At 43.9% G+C, this 14156-nt stretch overlaps 1 long non-coding RNA gene across 13 annotated transcripts in view; it reads right to left on the bottom strand.

Moving 5' to 3' along the window:
* Nucleotides 1–14156, bottom strand: part of LOC109456036 (uncharacterized) — a 132632-nt gene that overhangs the window by 2827 nt on the left and 115649 nt on the right. For 10 of the 13 annotated variants that reach the window (XR_016021291.1, XR_012489677.2, XR_012489678.2 and 7 more), the window contains one exon: nucleotides 334–5726. This is a non-coding gene — a long non-coding RNA (uncharacterized LOC109456036). Of the gene's footprint in view, nucleotides 1–333; nucleotides 5727–14156 lie in introns of those variants that run through there. The other 3 variants (XR_016021288.1, XR_016021287.1, XR_012489675.2) reach the window with 2 other exon arrangements.

Here is a 14156-nt window from a genome sequence, read left to right on the forward strand (position 1 = left end):
AAGAAGGAGCAGCAGCAGCCTCCACTGCAGACCTGATCCCCGATCCCTCTCACCAATAATGGCATGGGTGAGTTATGCCAACCAGGAGTGCAGGGTCAGACTGCTTAGCCGGGAGAATCACAGCATTTCCAAGATGATTCTGTTTGAACTGTGCTCTGCTCACTGCCTCTGTACACATTTACAAGGCCAGTCCAACCCAAAGCCGTCATTCAATTAGCACATGCCAGCATCCAGCTCCCCAGGGTTAAACTGAAACAAGCAGGATGGGATCAAACTCTAGTCACAACTACTTTTAGGGTAGATTTCCAGAGACAGACGAGGAGGCAGAATTACCTGCTGCAGGCAACTGACAGTGTCACTGCAGGCCAGAAACCCCAGCAAAGGCAGGGGCTTGATACTCCTCCATCAAGACATCATTACTGTGCCCCTTCTCTGGGCCTGGCAGTGAGCCAGGCCCTGGGGAGTCAGAGATGAAAGATAATCTCTCTTCTGAACAAGCTCACAGTCCAGTGGGAGTTGCAGCCTGGTAAAAAGGCAATTATAACACAGTGAGATACGGGCTGTGATGGAGTGAAGCATGAGAAACTGTGAGAACACACAGGAGGGAGCCTAACTCAGCTAGAGAAGGGTCAGGGAAGGCTTCCTGAAGGAGGTGATGCATGCACTGATTCTTGAAGAGGAATCAGGGGTTAGCAGAGGGAGCCCCTTATTGAGCTGGCAAGTTGCCCACTGTCATCAGAGCAGGAAGGAAGGGGGATGTATAGGGAGGACAAATGAGGGAACCAGAAACGTGGACGGCTTCTGAAGCGGGTGATATGCACACTTTAGCACACATCACCCAGAGAGCTTGTTCAGCAGATTGCAGGGCTTCTGATTCAGTAGATCTGGGCTGGGGTCTGAGAATGTGCGTTTCTAGTAAGTTCCCAGATGCTAATATTGATGTTCCAGGGACCACTCTTTGATCTGTATTTTAAGATCACTCTGACCACAGTTTCAAGGATGGCTTGCATGTGGTTGGATTAGGGAAAGACAAATCAGGAAGTGGTTTCAGTGATCCAGGCCAGAACAAAGGTAGCTCCAGAAGGAATGGAAGCAGTGGTCTTATAAGAGCTCCTGGGAGTCTGGAGATTGGCTGTGGGTGGCAGGGCAACAGAGGAATCAAGAATAGAACCAAGGTTTCTGGCACAGAGATTTAATCCACAGTTAGACACCACTTCCTAAGACAGAAAATACAGGAGGACCATTGTTTTGGACCAGGACATAAGTGTTTGGGTTTGAGGAGGTCTTTTTTGCACACGTTTGAGGTACCTGCAAGACACCCAAATGGAGATCTCTCAAAGCAGAGATACACAGACTTGAAGACTGGGGAGACATATGAACTGAGAGAGAGATTTGGGTTTTTTTTCACTAATGTGAGGGGAAAGTAAAACACATGAAAAATAAAACAATGACTGAACAATGGGTAAAGTGAGAAGACGGCCGAGACTAACACCTTAGAAAGACCATCACTGAAGAGGCTGGCAAACAGTAACAGCAACAAAGGAGCACCGGAAATGTGTTGTTTGAGTCCTCCAAGAAACAAACATTGAAATAGAGTGGGGAGAGCAAAGGTTACCTGGGAGCAACACCTGTGAAAGAAAAAGGAAAGAAGAAGGATTGGGGGGTGGAGGGGGGGGGGCAGACTAATGCAGACCTGACTGGTCTCCACCACCAAGAGAGAGCTCCATGACAAAGATTCCTGCTAGAGAATTCCGTGTTGGAGGGAAGGGGCTGGACCTTTCTAGGACCGCTTTGCTCAGTCATCTGCCAGGGGCCACCCAAGAAAAGTGAGACCTCAGCTCCAAAATGCAAGGAATCCTTAGGAAGCCTCAGTTATGCACTAAGTCCTTTCTCAGAGGGGATCTGAGTATTGCATCTTCGGGCCTGCCACATGGACTATGTGGAAAACACTATCAAGAGTTATCACAAAAGCCAAAGGAAGAGAAACCAAGGATGGAGTTATAGACAGTTTCCAAAACCTGGCAGGAAGATATTGCATGTGATTGTAGGTTAGATTAACCCCCAGAGTAGTGAGATGAGTTGTGTCACCAAGGAGCAGCTACAAGGAGGCAGGAAAGTGGAGATGGGAGATGCCCAGGAAGTGGGAGGGGGTGGTAGAGATAAAGGGAAATAGAAATAACGGGTGTAGATAGGTAATTCCTTCAAGGAGCTCTGCTGAGAAGAGGAGAGAAAGATGGTAGTGCCTGAAGGGATACATGAGAGTGAAGGGCGACTGGAGCAGGACGAGAGAGGGGAAAGTTTTGAGACACTGAGGCAGCTGCTGATCCTACCTCGATGGCTCTCCCTCCCACCTGGATCTACCTGGAGACCGTGGGGGAGGGGGCAGTTGGCTGGCTGGTGAGTCGGGACAGGAGCCAGGGGCAACACACACAGTGCCCTAGGAGGGAAGCAGCTAAAATCCCACCCAGCACAGTGGCTCAGACCACTGTCTCTGTTACTGATCCAAGCTCAGCCTTTTTGCTCATGCGCCCACCTTCACTCCCTGGAGGTCTCATTGAGCCGCGGAATCATAAGTCATTGTCCTAATAGCTTTATTAGAAGAAAGGAAAAGGCATTAAAACCCAGTTTAATGAAGCCAGGACTCAGAAGGCAGCGGGCAGCACACTCGTCTTCTCACTTCCTCTGGCCTCTTGGGAATCCACCAGAAAATGCTTCAGCCCTCAGGATGGGGTGATTAACCTCAGATAGAAGTAACGTGAGTCATAAACACTTGGCGGGCTTGTTTTCTTCCTTAAAGGCTTTATAATAGGACCGAGCATCTCCTGGTAACATGTCATCGCGGGGCAAATAAAGTCTGAGTGGAGCGAGTGCCTGCAGCCTTCCTCCTCTCAAATCTCTGCCTTGATCAATAAAAGATCACAATGAAACAGCATAGAGCTTAATTATTTACTATTTCTGTGCTTTCTTATAAGAGACATTTTCTAAAGAAATCAAACTGCCTGCTCAGTGCCATATGGAGTCAATATCCTGTGCTCTACGAGGTGTTAATGAATTAATTAATCAACTAATGGCAATGAAGGTCTTTGGAGACCTTGGATGCTCAGCTCCCAAAGGGGACACTTTTCACTCATAATGGTGATAATTTTAAATCATTATCTCCTGAAAATCCTGGATAATTTCTTAGCCAAGAACTCATTAGACTGTGCATATTTTCAGTGTCAATCATATTGATAATGCCTTCCTATTTTGTTTTCCATGTCATTTCCACTTATAAAGCCAACTCCCAATTATCTGTGAAAACAGGAGAATGAGAGTCCACAGAGAATGGAAACACCTCCTCTTAGCCAGTCAGCGATACCAGCTTCCTCTCAGTCCAGGCACGGTGCTGTTTTCCCTGACTTCTCTTTCCCCTGGATAGGGGCACCAATGAGTAGTGAAATTATGGGGGGAGCGGGGGGTCTGGGAAACTGAAGGACAAGGAGCAGAGAGCCAGGTCCAAAATATTCCACAAACTAAATTATGAATCCTCCATATAATATTAATACTAACCACAGGCAAGAAGGGCAGTTTAAGATGTTCCTGACAGTAAAGGAGGCATGAGAAGATAGTTACAGGGCAGCAGGAGAAATTAAACCTTGCTTTTAAGGAAAAGGCGTAGGCTGGAACTTGCTATCAAGGGAGACTACAAAACTTGACCGAACGATTTTTTTAAGTGAGAAATAAATAAGGCGATGGTACGTTGGGTGAGATGCAGGTGAACTGGAAGCACTGAGACAGCTTGGCTGATTTTACAAGATTTCCAACACTTTCAGAAGCATTAGGGAAAGAAGAGATTAACCTGGTGGGAAGAAGGATGGTGGTTCTAAAAACGAGAGATGAGGCATAAAGAAGGTTATGATGGTCCTCACCGGGTGAGATACCAATTGGGAGGTAGTGAGGGGTGGGCAGAAATCTCACTGTGTTCGTTTTATTGAATGTCTACATAGTCCTGGTCCAAGCTGGGATCTGAATAATCACCAAGCCCTTTTATCAAACCTGTGTCAGTGGCTGGGCTGTAAACAGGTGGTACAGGCAGCAGAAATGTATGAGGAGTGTGTGCATTAGCTCCAGCTCAGCTACCCAATAGGGGTGAAGGAGCCAGTGGGTGGGCAAGGCCAGAGATGGAGACAGGCTAGCTGGCAAATGACAGTAGGAGGCTGTCACGTCAGGCCAACCTATCACACATAGTCTCTCTCTCTCTCTCTCTCTCTCTCTCTCTCTGTCTGCTATTGAGGAGAAAAACAGGGAAATTGGAAGGGCAACGGGGGCTTTAGCTGCCAGAGCTGAGAGATGTGCTCTTGGCATTGCAATTAGAATTTGGAACACATTTTTTCCATAGAAATGTTGATGCAGATGGTGATTGAAATCCATCAGGAGGGCAGGGTGAGTGTAAAAATAACCAATTCTGGGGCCAGAGAGAACACAGCATCCTGGTTTTACCATGTACATGCTGTGTGTCCTTGGGCAAGTAAGTTAAGCTATCTGAGCTTTGGTTCCCTATGCCACAGAGTTCTGAGAATTAAATCCTCGAGATAACATATATAAGATGGAGTAAACCGTCAAGCACGTAGGAGAGGCTCAGAAAGTACTGACTGTATTAGTATGGTTAGTAAACGAGAAGGCTGCAGCGGATTGTGGAATGTGTGGGCTTTTGTGGGCCAGACTTGGAACTCAACCACTATTGTTTCTGTAAGAAAAAGCATTCTGAGTTCAAGCAACCCACTTAAAAAAAAAGTTATACTCCCAAATTAATTTACAAATTGGGCACTGTCTGTTCTTGTTTTTTAGCATCCTGTGCAGATCTAAAATCATTTGATACATTTAAGAACATAAAATGTATTATGTATAACTTGGTTGCTCATAAAATTATCATGTTTGATATATTTAGAGATGTGAGGCTTAGGGAAGAAAAGAAATTCAGAAATATGTGGGGGATTTATTTTTCTGTTTTTCCAGTTTGGGGAAGAAAAAGCAAAAAGCTGTGTGTAGGAAATAAAAATTCTTGAGGTCTTCCCATCCTTGCAGTGATCGAACTCTCCTCTCTCATGCAAACAGAATCCTGCAGCATGAGACACTGTGTCCCCCAATCAGAGGACGAGACAGGTAGACAAATATGGGCAACGATGAAGTGCTCTGCTCCTTGCCATTCCTCTGAACTTTCATGAATGTCTTGCTCCATGCTAAATGAACAGTGGATCTGGCATTTTTCAGGTTGCCGCTTTGAAGATTCCTTTCTGAGCCATCAAGGAGGGTTCCAAGGTTTAGAGAACTCCTGTTCCATATATGTCCTCAGAGGAGGGGTAGCTGTTGTGGGATCTGTGTGGATGCCTGAGCTTGCAAGTGCCAACTATTTATTAAGAAATAAGTCTTCATAAAACAGGGTAAGGTGATAAAATGAGGAAAGGGCAGGCAAAGATGGTGACTGTATGTCAGTTTGGAATCCTTTCAACTGAATGTAATAGAACACACAACTCAAAAAGGCTTTTGAATAAATAAGAGCAAATTAAATAAAGGCACGTATCTCACATAACACAATGTTTGGAGTAGGGGCATATTCAACTTAATTCATTGGCTCAGTCACCCATCTTCAGCATGTTGCATTTTGTCTTCAGGCTTGAACTCTTCATGGTGGCAAGGTGGCTGCAGCAGCTCCAGGCATCGTGTCCTCACAAAACATGTCCAAAGGCCTAGAGAGAACATCCATTTTTTATGTCTCTTTTTAAGAGTCAGGAAAACATTCCCAGAAGCACCCACCCACCCACACTTCACGTCTATCTCATTGGCCAGAATTCCATCGTGTGTTTTTATCCTCAAACAATTATTGGCAAGCAGAATGTAATTGACGTGGTTGATATGTACTAATAGAGATTTACCTCCTGGTGCCCAGGTAAGGCCCAGCGGCTGATAGCTGGACCCCTGAACAAAATCAGTTCTGTTAGTAGGAAAGGGGTGCATGAGGAACCACTACCAAAAAATCCTAGTATGTCGAGAAAGCCAGGGAAGATGGCATCCTCTTTGGGGCATGGCTCCTTCTAAACAGTCACTGTAGAGCAACAGCGTTTTCTGATATGTTTATCCAGAGCAGGAGTGGGAACTGAATCCTCTAAGCCTATCCCTTGGATGCTGTCCCACGTACTATATGATCTGAAGGTCTCATTGAGCCGGAAAGACCCAGTCCCTGGGTCGTTCCAGGATCCATTACTTCAAGCCAAAATGTCTGAGGGCTTTTAGTGGACAATTTTTTTCTCCATAATCGAAAATGAAAATTCAATCGTTTCAGAGGCATTTCTTACTACGGTATGAACTCATTCTTCCCCACTTTCAGAGCCATTAAATCCTTTGAGATGAGGCACTGGATGATAACGCCTTTCCCTGGCTGGTTTCTGATGTCACCGGCAGGAGCAGTCCTGGACTTCCAGGCACTCTGTTCATTACTCTGATATGTTTAACACTAATTCATTAGGATGATATTTCATATTACATTAGGGAACGCACTGTACGATCCAAATGCTAAGGCAATGAAGATTTCTCCTCCTCTCTCTTACCTGCTGCCGCAAAATGAAAGGGCGCCATCGATCTGTAAAAGGCAACGACCCCATTCACTTTAATAACCTCTGCCCTTTTGCCTATGATATCTTCACTCTAAACCACGGGAGAAGAATTTATGGAGCATTTGGGTTCTAGTCCACCATCACATTCAGCCATCTAATTTATCTCTGAGATCATCATTCCCATTTCTTAAAAATGGGCCAAGTTAATTGGCATGAAGATCTCTTTAAAAATCTCTTTCTTCAGATGTCCTACAAGTTTCTGAGAAGAGCCCCTTTGCATGAAAATTATGATCTGAGGTTTTTGAGCTGACGGAGATTTACAAAAGGCTCTAAAAAGTAACATATATCTAGATTTATTTTCTTTACAATTTTAGGTTAATGTAACTGTATTTTAGGAGACTAAGGATTGTTTACAGTGGTGAGGGGCACCAAGGAGCTAGCAATCAGCACCCTTATCAGTTGTATAGACAGAGTAGAGTTGCAGCTGACATGATACAATGCCAGAGGCACCAGAAAATCCATCCAAAAAGCTCTATAGATGTCTTCCATGTGGATGAGTCATTTCTTCCAAAAATGCAGCTAAGGTTCAAAGAATGTTCTCCAAGGTATATAGCACTCCAACAATGTACATCAACATTAGGGTGTAATTAACTGTTAATGGGTTCTTTCATGCAAGAAGGGAATTTTGTTAAGGAAAAAGGGGGCACCTGGGAAGGAGAAAAGGACACAAAAGCAGGAGATGAAGGAGATGACAAATTTTCCTGAATCCCCTCCTGGCAGTCTGGCCTGTCCTTAAGAAAAACTGAAGGCAGGTCAAACAAAACTACTCTATTAAATAAAGCAGGAAGAATTCAGGGCTGCATCTGGTTTCATATTAAGTGAAAACCTTTCTGTGACATGCCTAGGGACAGAGTGATCTATCATAGACCTTACTGACAGGGCCATGTCCCTATGCTTTTCCTCCACTGTTGTTGACCTGTTAGTCCCGGTTTCTTCTGACCTATCACATGCCCATTGCTCTCTTCACACAGTCTGGGCTGAGGCTGGAAAATTGGTTTCATCTCATGTGCCAACTCCAAACGCTTGGTAGTGCCTGCTTAGAGTGTGTCAAGAACGGAGCAGTGTCTGAGATTTTTACCCTTTTTGTGAGCTAATTAGTTGGCCTGCCACTGTTTTATGGAAGCTAGTAGAAAACATGAGACTCCTGGGTCAAACACGAAGAATCATTCATTACAGCAATAGCAGTCAAAGTATCAGCATTTTTACACCAGTTCCCCAAGTCTCAATGTTCACAGGGTGAGGTAAAGAGGGCAAGGTGACCACTGCAGACATAATACGTTGCATTACAGAAGAGAGACCCTGAGCTTAGGGAACCCAAATCTTTTGGATTTAAGCATGCCTACTCTTTGTTCTAGAGGGAGATACTATCTTCTCTACCTTTCATGAACATAAGCAAAGCTGTCCTTTGCTTGCAAGGAGACACTATATCTTCCAAGGCTGGTAACTATACAAACATTCTTGAAAAGATAGTCCAAAACAAAGGGCAGTGAGTGCCTCGCTCATGAGACATGCAGAAATGCAAGAGGAAGGATTGTCTCAGAACAATACCCAACCCTCATTTATACAGACAGCATTTTGTCTTCTGGAGAATCTTCCCTACTCCGTTAGCTACTCCAATTAATCAGACAATTTCAACTCAGCCCAAGGTATTGATCCAGACATAGCAGTGTAGTGATTGCACAGACGCCACCTTGGCCCCCAAGGAGGAAGACTAAGCCTATTCTACCAATTATAAGAACCCTGGCCAATAAGTTGAAGCTAACCTGAAGGCCTTCCAGAACCAAGGTAGTGTCACTGATCACTTTAGCTCACTTCAGGGACAGGTTTCATACACCTTTTCTATTGGATGACTCCCATAGTAGGCATAACTGCCTGCAAGGTTGCATAAATAACCAGTCGGTTGTCCTATAGGAAGTTCCCCTGCGCAATCTAGGGTAGCTTTACTGTGCAGAAATCACCACAGTTGTCTGAGGGCTACATTATCTACTGGTGATATTTCCTTAAACAGCTGAAAGTGTCTGTGACCACCCTTACGGTGAAAATCTCTTAAGACTAACAAGGTGCTGGGCCTTCTTTTTTATGATGGGGGTAGAAGACAAAAGCAATTTTTCCTTGACTGTTCTGCTTGACAGAGAGAATGAGCAGGGTGAATCTGCCAAAATAGTCCCAAGAATCTTTATTTTGTGAGAAGACTCCTAAACGTTTTCAAGGTTCATCAGCCGTTCCTGCTGGCAGAGATACGATAGATAACACCTCAATCAGGGCTTTTGAGTCTGAGACTTCTGACTTGCTAACTGTATTAGCCTACTAGGGCTGACATAACAAAATACATGGGGCAGCTTAAACAACAGAAATTTGTTTCTCACAGTTCTGGATGCTAGAAGAACACGGTGTTGGCAGGTTTTTCCCGAGACCTCTCTCCTTGTTCTACAAGTTTTCCTTGTAGCTGCCTTTTTACTGTGTCCTCATATGGCCTTTTCTCTGAGCGCTCCGATCCCTGGTGTCTCTTCCTCTTCATATAAGGACACCCTCAGTCCTGTAAGATTAGGGCCCCACCCTTATGCCTCATTTAACTGTAATTATCCCATTAAAGGCTCTATCTCCAAATACAATCACATTGGGGAATAGAACTTCAACATATGGATTTGGGGGTGATACAATTCAGTCCATAACACCAACCAAGGGGACATCATCCACATAGTGAAAGCTGGACATGGAAGGGTAGAGGCACACTCACTAAATTTTAGCAGCAAATGGCACAAGAATTTATGTGCACCTGGGGAAATACTACTAACATGTATTGGAAACCTTGCCATGTTAATGTGAGCTGATCTTATTCCTTAGATAAAAAAAGAAGGCGTTGGCAATTTCTAAGACAATATACCAAGTGCCATCAGTCTGTGTAGCAGACATGCTAGCTGAATCTGTGTGCCTTTTCCTGCCGCAGGTCTGAGTCAGATAATAGACACTCACATTCAGAGTCATAAAAATGTGAGTGCCTCTCCTTCCTGAAATTCTCCAGCATGCTCAGAGGGATGTGTATGACCTTTGATCCCTCTTAAAGATTGAGAGACTTTGGCCCCACCTTTAATCATCTTTCTCCTTAAAGTAGCTGAGGTCAGGGTGTATAGGGAGAGGAAACTAGGGAGTATGGAGGCATGGAATGACTTCATGCCATTAGACAAGTTTTCTCACTTACTTTTGATTTTGAGCATCATGGCAACAGCTCATAGCTCAACCAAATGAACTTTCAAGTTTTCTGCCCACCCAACACTGTGTGTTAGGCAGCAAGGTCCTCATGGTTGACTCCATCTAGCTCAGTATTAGGAACCCCTTCACTGAGCAGCTTCTTTTTCACATTGATTTTGGCTGGAGCCACAGGGTCTGTACCCTCTTGCTGACTCAGGTTTGACTTGCATAGCAGCAACCTTCTTTGAAGATGCCACCTTCACCTGAGCACCTGCTATACTAGGGGTCAACAAACTACCATGGATCAAATCCAGCTTACTGCCTGCTACTGTAAACAAGGTTTTATTGGTACAAAGTCATGTCCATTTACTTACATATTGCCTGTGGCTGCTTTTGTGCTATAGTGGCATAGTAGAGTATTTGCAGCAGAGACAGTACAGCCCACAAAGCATAAAATATTTACTACCTGGCCCTTCACAGAACAGGTTTGTTGATCCTTGTGCAACACCATTTCCAAGACAGCATCCCTTAAGACCTTGCCCAGTTTTAACAAAAAGGCTAGGGAGCTTTTTCTGGGGTGGTGGAGCTAGTCACAGAATTTACTTGGATTTCTCTGCTTCAGTTTCTCATTCTCTAGTGGGTCGTCTTCATTAGCATTGTAAACCCAATTCAGGGCAGTAAGAACCCAAATACTAGCAATGTCTCAACTATGATTCCCCACAGCAGTTGTGAAACTTGTCTTTCTCCGGGAAATCTCCCTAAGAAAGCCAGTGCTCCCATATAGCAATCAGAACCCACTGGGGGGAAATAAATAGGATCTTTTACTCTTGTCTCCAGTGGACCTAAGTTTGACATAATAGATTTCAGGGAAGATTAAGCCATGAGTCTCAGCTATTGCCACTCTCCCTACTACATACCACCCTTTATCCCCCAAGTGGCCAGACAAAGTTTAAATAATTTCTGCCCATAGCAGTCACAAATTCCCTCTCTCATGCTCAGTGTAGGTGTGCATCTCTGTAACTATCATCTGAAAGGAATAGAACCTCCTTAGTTCTGGCTTTTACAATGGGGTGAATTGGTGACAAAGTCATGGGGAAGAATTAGCAACAGCCAGTCACCATTAAGGTTGCTATCTTTGAACTCATTTCCTGGTACTTGTCTGCAACCACCTCCCCAATTTCTCCTCACAAATGAGAAATAAAGTGGATGTCTATTTTCCAATCGATCACACAACTCAGTGAATATATTTGCTATCAATTCCATGGACTTTCCTCAGATCCCATTCTTAAACCCACAAGGCCCTCATCTTTTCTCTTCCAGAAATCCGTGTTCCTCTCAGCATCTCATCCTTATCATCAAAACTGTCAAGAAATGGGAGGGTCTGAGATTTTACCCTCCTTGTAAGCTAACAAGTTAGCCTGACATAGTTTGAAGATACAAGACTCCTGGATCAGAGATGAGAGGCCATTTATTACTCTCATCGATAGCAAGCCAGAGCATCAGTATTTTTGCACCAGTTCGTTGAACCCCAATTCCCACCAGGTGATATGAACAGAGACAAAGGGCAGCAGCACGTGAAACGAGATGTGATGCAGAAGGGCTCTGAGCTAATGAATCTGAATCTTTTGTCCTTACTAGCACATCTTCCCTTTGCTCATGAAGGAGATAGTCTCTATCTTCCAAGGCTATAAGCAAACCTGTCTTTTGCTAGGAACGAGACACTATCTCTATATTCCAAAACTATTTGTTATATAAACAACCTTGAAAAGATAGTTCAGGCAGTGAGTGTCTTGCTCAAAATATGTGCGGAAACAAACCCATAGAGAATTGTCTCCCAACAGAGTGCAGCTTGAGAAGGATTTGCTGCACCCAGGCTCAAGGAGAGGACCAATTAGCGATTTCTGCCACTGATGACACTAGAGAAAGTATTTGTAGTATTTATGCCACATATTGCATATTACATGATTAGTTACCAAAAAAAGGGATATAAAACATGAGAGCTCAGTGGTAAATATAAAATAAATATATAAAAATAGCCTTCCAATATACCAGTAAAAACTAGTTAGAAAATACTGCAATGAAAAAAGATAACATTGAAAATAGCATTGAAAAATATGGAAGATCCAGAGGCAAAGTTAACAAAAATATGCAAGACTAAATAAAAAGGACCATAAATTTTCACTAAGGGACATAAAAATTAGACTTTAATCAGCTGAGAAGCATCCTGTGCTCCCGTGTATGAAAATTCACGATAGTAAAGATGTCAATTCTCCCCCAAATTCATCTGTACATTACAGTGAATATAATTCTAGTCCCAAAGATCTGAGTACTAGAGTTTGCAGAGGGAAGGGGCGATTATACAGGGTAAACACTTGCTTGTACTGATAACCTTAGATTGATGGGTTGTTCCGGTCATCATAAATTGGCCATCCTATCTAGGTTGCCAAGTTTGCAAAGCAATTTCTTGATCTGCAACTCTCTGTGACTTGGGGAGGGCATTAATACAATAGATTCTCTCAAGTTCTGCTTCCTCTCTCACTAAACACAATGTCTACAGTCCCTGAATCCTTTCCTAAAAGGCCAAGGCCAAAGTGTGAAAACAAAGCCCTCATTTTTGAGAGTTGCTCTATTGGACTTTCTCACTGTACCCAAAGTCCTACAACTGAATCTCTGCAGCAGACCATATGTTTACTAAGTAAGGGAGCAATAGGAATTAATTATGGTTCCAACACCAGTGAATCTCTGACAGAGATTCAACGAGGACCTTTTTAGTCGCTTTTCAGTACGCTGTGGTTTGATGTTGTGGTACCAACTAAAATGCATCAGTAAAACTGTTCTAATGGCCGCACACACCCATTCCTCAGCAGCTCCAGAGTTTTGCTGACCTGAAAATGATCCGGAAATAAATTTGAGTCTCCTGGCTCTCCTACCCATGGGATATTGTCTATTCTCCAGACTTCTCTAATAGTAATACAACAGCTGTCCCCACAATTAATTCCATGCCTACCTGCATCTCCTTTGCTAACAGCTACGAGTAATGCTGATCCAGCACCTGAGACAAGGAAGAAAAGCCCTGGGAGGTGGTCATATCACAGGAGATTAACTCTTTCCTCACCCTCTCCACTCACCATAAAGCAGGGGAGAACATCCTCACCTTTTATAATGGTCAGAAAAACATATTCCTGCTCCCTTGGTTCCATGAGCATTACCTCAACTCATAAAAGTGCAAACTAATCAAGTTGTAGGTGGTTCCAAACCAAAAAAGAGAAAGAAAAAAAAAAAGAATTCTGCTCCCAACTCTGATACCATTTATGCAGGATGGCTACATAATTTGTGGGGCCCTGTGCAAAATGAAAACATAGACCCTTTCGTTCAAAAATTAGTAAGAATTTCAAGACGGCACAAGTAGAGCGTTACACCAAGTGTGCGGCGCTTCTGAGTGCAAGGCCCTGTGCAAAAGTACAGATTGTATATCCATGCAGCTGGTCCTGCATTTACATTTTAGTATTATCCAGGGTTCGCTACTTCAAGTTGGCTCCTGTTTTCTGTAGGTTTTATGAGGGTAAGCCCCAGCTTGCATCAGCAGCAAGGTTGTAAAAAAAAAGGAACACTAACTCCTTCAATTGCTCAAATTGCTCCAACATGAGTTCAGATGTGGGGTGGGTGATGTTAGGTGGAGGGCAAAATACTGTGTCCAATACAATCATTATTGAAATTTGAAATAACAGGTAAGCAACAGCAGGTGGTGGCAGTTACAGCCCTATTGACCCAGCCCTGTACCAGATTTGTGGACTTCAGTGATTTGTCACACTGCCATAGAGGTAGGACTAGGAAAAGACAATCTGACCATCCCGTGGGGGTTTCACTGGATGACCATGGGGCAGGAGGGCCACAGAGGAGATTCCTGCTTCAGAAAACAGTGTCCCAGGCTGACAGCTAACAGCTCCCATACAGCTTACAAACACATTTTGTTTGGCTTACAATATTTTTAAAACTGTAAAATTTCACCTTAAAACCTGGATTTCTGTCTCTCATAAATAATCAGAAGACCCATAATCCCTGGACCCAGATCACTGCATGGCAACAGCAGCTAGAGTTGAGGAGCCGCGGCCCTTAGGCTGGCATATACTCCCCAGGTCCCCACCGTCCCCAGCCTTCCTTCCCGATTATTCTACACTGTTCTGATTGACATGTGTACACTCCCGGCCTGGCCCTGATCTTCAGTATCTGACCCTTGGTTCTACATGGGCTCTTCTCACTCTGAGAAGCCACTGAAGGTTCACCCTCTACCATCGACCAACATTGTACTGAGAACAA

This window comes from Rhinolophus sinicus, chromosome 5 (assembly GCF_057876585.1).
Source record: "Rhinolophus sinicus isolate RSI-liver-muscle chromosome 5, RSI-T2T, whole genome shotgun sequence".
Taxonomy (NCBI): domain Eukaryota; kingdom Metazoa; phylum Chordata; class Mammalia; order Chiroptera; family Rhinolophidae; genus Rhinolophus; species Rhinolophus sinicus.